We start from the raw sequence: 5,692 nt of genomic DNA on the forward strand, positions 1-5,692 counted from the left end.
TAAAGAGACCCAATATTTATTGCTTTTAAATGTCATGATTTCCGACCCAGTCTTATGATTTTGGGAGGCCTGACTCATGAGTTTTGAATGCTTAGGATTGGTAATACTAGCGGCTTCTTATACCAGTCAAATAAGCCATCCAAATGCCAAGGTGCATTAGGCAACGTATTATAAATGCAACTAGAAACAATATAAAATTAACATTAAAAAGTCAGTATGTAAAGATAACATAGCTGGATCAGGACAATACAGAGCAGTTTCCTGCCTTGTATTCCTGGGCAGCCTCCTGTACTGGAATCACAGTGTGAAACCTATGATCCTGGGATCTATCACAAACCACACAGATCAGGATTTGATCCTCTATACAGAACGATCTCAAAGCCTCCTTGTGTTTCTCACAGTTTTCTCCCCATCCTGGCTCTTTCTGTGTTCCTAACCTGAAACACTTAATAAATTCTGTGATGGCCTGAAGTTCCTCTGGGGATAAAACATCTCTGCCCTGAGGCACGAGAAGCTTGGCCCTGATTCCCCTCCCCCCAGAACTGGGTGATGCAGGCTTGGCAGAAATTGTGCCCACTGTCTATGGGCCTGTAAAATACACCAGGCAGATGGGACAGGCAGCTTCCTCGCGCAGACTCTCAGCAGTGCTCACAGCAGACATGGCCCTTTTCTAGTGCCCAAAGGTTAGTTTCACTTTCCTGTGCTCAGCCTGTAGCAATAACACTGGGCTTTTCCCTCCCTGAAACAATACTTTGTGCACAGAGTTACAGGCTGTGGCGGTATCTGGGTCCCTCTCAGAGACTAAATCCTGCAAGTTGCTAAGCACGGTAGCTCTGCTTCAGCAAAACACTTAAGCACCTGATTAACGTGAAGCCTGTGAGCCATCCTAGTCCGAAGGGCCTACTCCTGCTTTGCTGGATGAGGGTGCTCAGAGCTGTGCAGAATTGAACCCTAGCTAAGGAGAAAGGTGCCAAATGCTTTTCTCCAGCAATTTCTTCAGCTTGTCTTCTGACCAGCAGTGAGTCCTCCCTTAGACACTAGGCTCAGATCCCCAAAGATATTTAGGCTCAAAATTTTCCCTTAAGGATCTGAGCCTGGGGCCTTCCTGAACCTGGACCTGAGGTTCACTGAGCAAGGCCCAGGATGGCCCCCTAGAGGAGTGAGGGGGTCTTGCTCCCTCAGACATGGCAGGCTCTTCTCCATGACAGCAAGTGTTTTGAAGGGCCCCAGAGAGGCCTTGTGTCTTCCCCTCTTAGCTTTAGAAAGCTAACAAAATGGCCACCAGAACCACAGATGTGGAACAGAATCCACTTGAGAGCTATCAAGGGCCAAAAAAAGCATCTGAGAAAGGAACTGAAATTACAGCACATGTGGGTGGGTGAGTGTGAGACAGGGGGACACAGCCATGTGAGCTCCTATGAAATCAAAAAGCAATTCCCGTCTGTCCCTGTGGTTGGAGGTAGTAACACCCAGGGAATTTCTTGGCCCCAGGCAGACAGAGTGCTGCAGAGGCAACAGCTCACGCCCACCAGGAGGAGAGGACTGCATGTCACGCTGGGTGATGCACACAGTGTTAGAGACTCCGGGGAGTGGCTTGAGAACAGGCAGAGCAAAAAGGAGGAACTGACGGGCCCCCAGAGAGCACACAGAACCATTCTGCCCCTAAAATCTTGTTGAGTTACATCCCCCTGAAAAGAAAGGGTTAACTATGCCCTGGGCACATTGTCACAGCTGGAAACTCAACAACACTCTGACCCTTGCTGCTATCCTGTTGTATCTAGGTACAATGCCAACAAGTTTTTGGTCTGTACTGACTAGGGTGACCAGACAGCAAGTATGAAAAATCGGGATGGGGGGGTAATAGGAGCCTATATAAGAAAAAGACCCAAAAATCAGGACTGTCTCTATAAAATCAGGACATCTGGTCACCCTAGTACTGACCCTCCTGCTTCCTTCTATCCTGGTCGGCACTGACTATGCCTGATTAAATGCACCTGATCAGCTGAGCCAGCACTTTGGCAGCGGGTCCCAGGGCAGAAGGACCCCCTCGCCGCGGGTCTTCGGGGCACTTCGGTGGTGGGTCCTGGAGCAGAAGGACCCCCCCGTAGCAGAATTACCATCGAAGACCTGGAGCAGAAGAAGCTCCGGGGGCCCGGGCCCCACGAGAGATTTCCGGGGCCCCCGGAACGAGTGAAGGATCCTGCTCCAGGGGCCCCGAAAAACTCTCGTGGAGGCCCCTGTGGGGCTTGGGGCAAATTGCTCCACTTGACCCCCGCCTCTGGGCTGCCCTGTATGTCACTGTATGCAATTGCTATCAGCATTTATTGTTACTTCTTCCTCTTTTGAGTACAGGCTGAAGGGCCCTTTCTGTCTCTCTCTCTCTCCCTTTCCTCCTCATCTCCCACTCTTAATGTTTCAAACCAGAGCATTTTAAAGCCACGCCCTAGTTTGGCAAGACGCCGTCCTGTGTAAACAAAACCCAGAAACCTCAAACTAACCTTAATGGAGTTTATAAAAAGTCCCAGAGCCTCTTTGTGCCACCAGCAGCATGTGGCAATGCTTAAGGAGGGAGAAAATAAGAGTTTCTGTCTTGTAATTAGGCTGGCTGTAAATTAGGCCCTGTCAGTGCAGCACAGCCACTAATCAGCACTGGGCCACTAAGCCAGGGCGGGGTGGGAGGAGGCAGCCCCCCTGATAACAGCCCTGAGGGCCTCGAGGTTTCAGTCCATGCTTAGATCCTGGAGGGAAGTATTTAGAAGGAATTAAAATAACCTGCTCTAGATTCCCAGCTCCCTGCCCCGTTGGGGGAGAGCAGCAGAGACAGGATGGAGCTCCCTCTTCTCAGAGAGCCTGAGCTGTAGATCCCCTCTGCCAGCTGACCCCACTGGGGCCCTGGGAACACTCCCCTGCCAAAGCTCAGGGCCACTTCCCATCAGGACAGCCTCAGCCCGGCTCCTGCCGGGATGGCCAGTGGCAGACTCCCCTGGGAGAGTGCTGCTGGCAAGGGTCCCTTTGGAATCTCAGCAGCTTTCAGGCCAGCTCCTGCCGCCCTTCGTCGCACTGAGCAGGAATCAACAGGGCCCCTCGCAGAGTAAGGCAGTGCTCGGTGTGCATCACAGCTGCATAGTGGCTGCAGCTGTGCAGAGACCACGGCCTCTCATACTGACTAGTAGTGTCTCATTGGTTCCTTGGACTCCCCCATCTGTCTGTATCCATCTGTGGGCTCTTGTCGTGTAGTTAGATTGTAAACTCCTTGCGGCCGGGACCATTTTTTGGTTTGGGGCTGTACAGCGCCCAGCACAGAGCGGGTCTGGGCCATGACTGGGACACTCCGATATTATAAATAATAAAGAATAGTACTCCCCAAATGAGCCCCGTCCTTACCCCAAATCAGACCAGGATTCACCAGCTCCACTGGTGGCAGCAGCAATGGAAGCTGGAATATAAATAGGACTGGGCCAGCTTGTCCTGATCTCCTGGGGAGATCATGCAGCTCCACCCCTTTCCAGCAGCAGGAGTGGTATTGGCCTTGGGTCCCAAAGCCTAAACCCCTCTTGGCTGGGCTCCACTCATCCGCTGAATGAATCACACAACAGACTAGGGCTACACCAGCATATGTGGTGCCCCACAGAGTCACCTGGTATGGCTCTGAGGTGTAGCTAATGGGTGAGACTAGTAAGTGTAGAAGAGAGATCCAGTGGAGAGGCAACTCACACTACAATCAGTAATTCAAGGGAATTTGCCTTTCTGCTCAGGAGTGTGTGACACTTGGGGCTTATTCTTACGTTGCCTTGTTTGTACCTTCAACACCTCCAAGCTGTACCCCACCACCCAGAATCTGGTAATTCCCAAGAATGCAAAATACCAGACTAGTGCCAGGTCACAGAGAAGAGAGGTGGATTTGGGGGAGTCACTATTAAGATGTCCCTTCAGCAACAGTGGCCATCAAAGCTCCCAGCATGGCTTGAGCTGACCATGAACATCAGAGTTCTCTGCCAATCCCCAGGACGGCCTGAGTTCACTGGGGCATCTGAACACACACAGTGCAAGCCCTGGTTGGGATGATTTAGTTGGGGTTGGTCCTGTTTGAGCAGGGGGTTCGACTAGATGACCTCCTGAGGTCTCCTCCAACCCTGATATTCTATGATTCTATGTCCTTTCAGTGATATCCCTGCCAGACTTGGAATGCTGCAGGGACCGCCCAAGGAGTAAAACAGAACGGCCCAAGTTATCTACAGAAATATCACAGCGTCTCCACCCTAGGAGACCACAGGAGGCAGGGGGACCAGAGCCCAGCTAGGCTAGAGCCAGATTAACTGGCTGCCTGACCAGAACAACTAAACTCTGGACAAAGATCAATGGTGAACAAACCAATGAGAAGCCAGTTAACGAGCCAGTCAAGGCTGCAGTGAAAGGCAAGGGAGTGGATGACTGGACATTCTCAGCATTGGCCATATCCTGAGTTCCTTGCATGTTTTGGGTGTTGGGTCTGTGTACTAACTAATCAGAACTCTGCTTCTCTGAGTCTGGCAGCCAATGAGATTGCTTGATTGGCAGAAGAGGCGCGCCCATTGGCTTCCAAAGTCATAAGCCACACTATTTGGCTGATAATGATATGCTACAATTCTCCTGAGTCTCGGCAGCTTTCACAGTGTTAAGCTGCCCTGGGCTGAAAAGCCAAATACACCAAGAGGAGCATTAAAAGCAGCCAATAAACTAGTTACTCACATCTGTGGGGAAAACCCACTGTTGTTCTTTTCAGCTAAAATAGGCGTCTTCTGTGGGAAGTCTGGCGTACCCCATGTGCAAGGCAGATGGGTGGAGCTGAGTGAGTGTAACTAAAGATCAGAGTTCCTTCAGGACCCCAGGGGGATATTTAATGATATTTGACAGGTCAGGAGATGGCGAAATAGTAAATTGCTACTTGAGATCCCCAACCTGGTTCTCTCAAGGGATGGGCAAAGTTCAAAAGGGGCAGAGGTGCTGTTCAGATGAGCATCATACCCTCTGGACACTTAATCTTGCCTCAGCATGGAAGAGGGACTAGATTCCCTCTTCAGCCTTCCATTTCTATGATTCTCTGAACCTCACCCCAATTCTCCAAAAGTGCACTGTCAGGCAGGACATTTTACAAAGATGGGCAGATTTCCATTGCTTTATGCTTCCATTCATGCCAGAAATCCAGCCAAACAGCCTTCCTTCTGATCATTTGGATTTCCCATCCTTGCTCCTAAATGGAATCAAGGCATAGCAAAAATGAAAAAAAAAAAAATCATGAAGGAAGGGGCTGAGAGATTTTCAAACCTGAAAAATGTTTTGGGTGAAGGTTCAGGTTGGTTCTTCATTGATCAAAACCAGAGCACCCACCCCTATATGGGAATCTTCAATATAATGAATTTATAAGGCATAACTAAGGCTAAGATTTTGTCACACATATTTTTAGTAAACGTTACAGACAGGTCATGGGCAATAAAGAAAAATATATGGAAGCCATGACCTGTCTGCGATGTTTACTAAAAATATGCATGACAAAATGGGCCGCCCAGGGGTGCTTGGCTTGGAACTGCAGGGTCCCCACATCACTGGTGGCTCCAAGCTTGGGGCACTCCCGCCATCTGCGGTGCCTCTGGCTTGGAGCTCCCGGACACCCCCGCTGACCGCAGGGGCTCCATGGTCTGGGGCACCCCTGCTG

The sequence above is a fragment of the Chelonoidis abingdonii genome, chromosome 4 (assembly GCF_003597395.2).
Source record: "Chelonoidis abingdonii isolate Lonesome George chromosome 4, CheloAbing_2.0, whole genome shotgun sequence".
Taxonomy (NCBI): domain Eukaryota; kingdom Metazoa; phylum Chordata; order Testudines; family Testudinidae; genus Chelonoidis; species Chelonoidis abingdonii.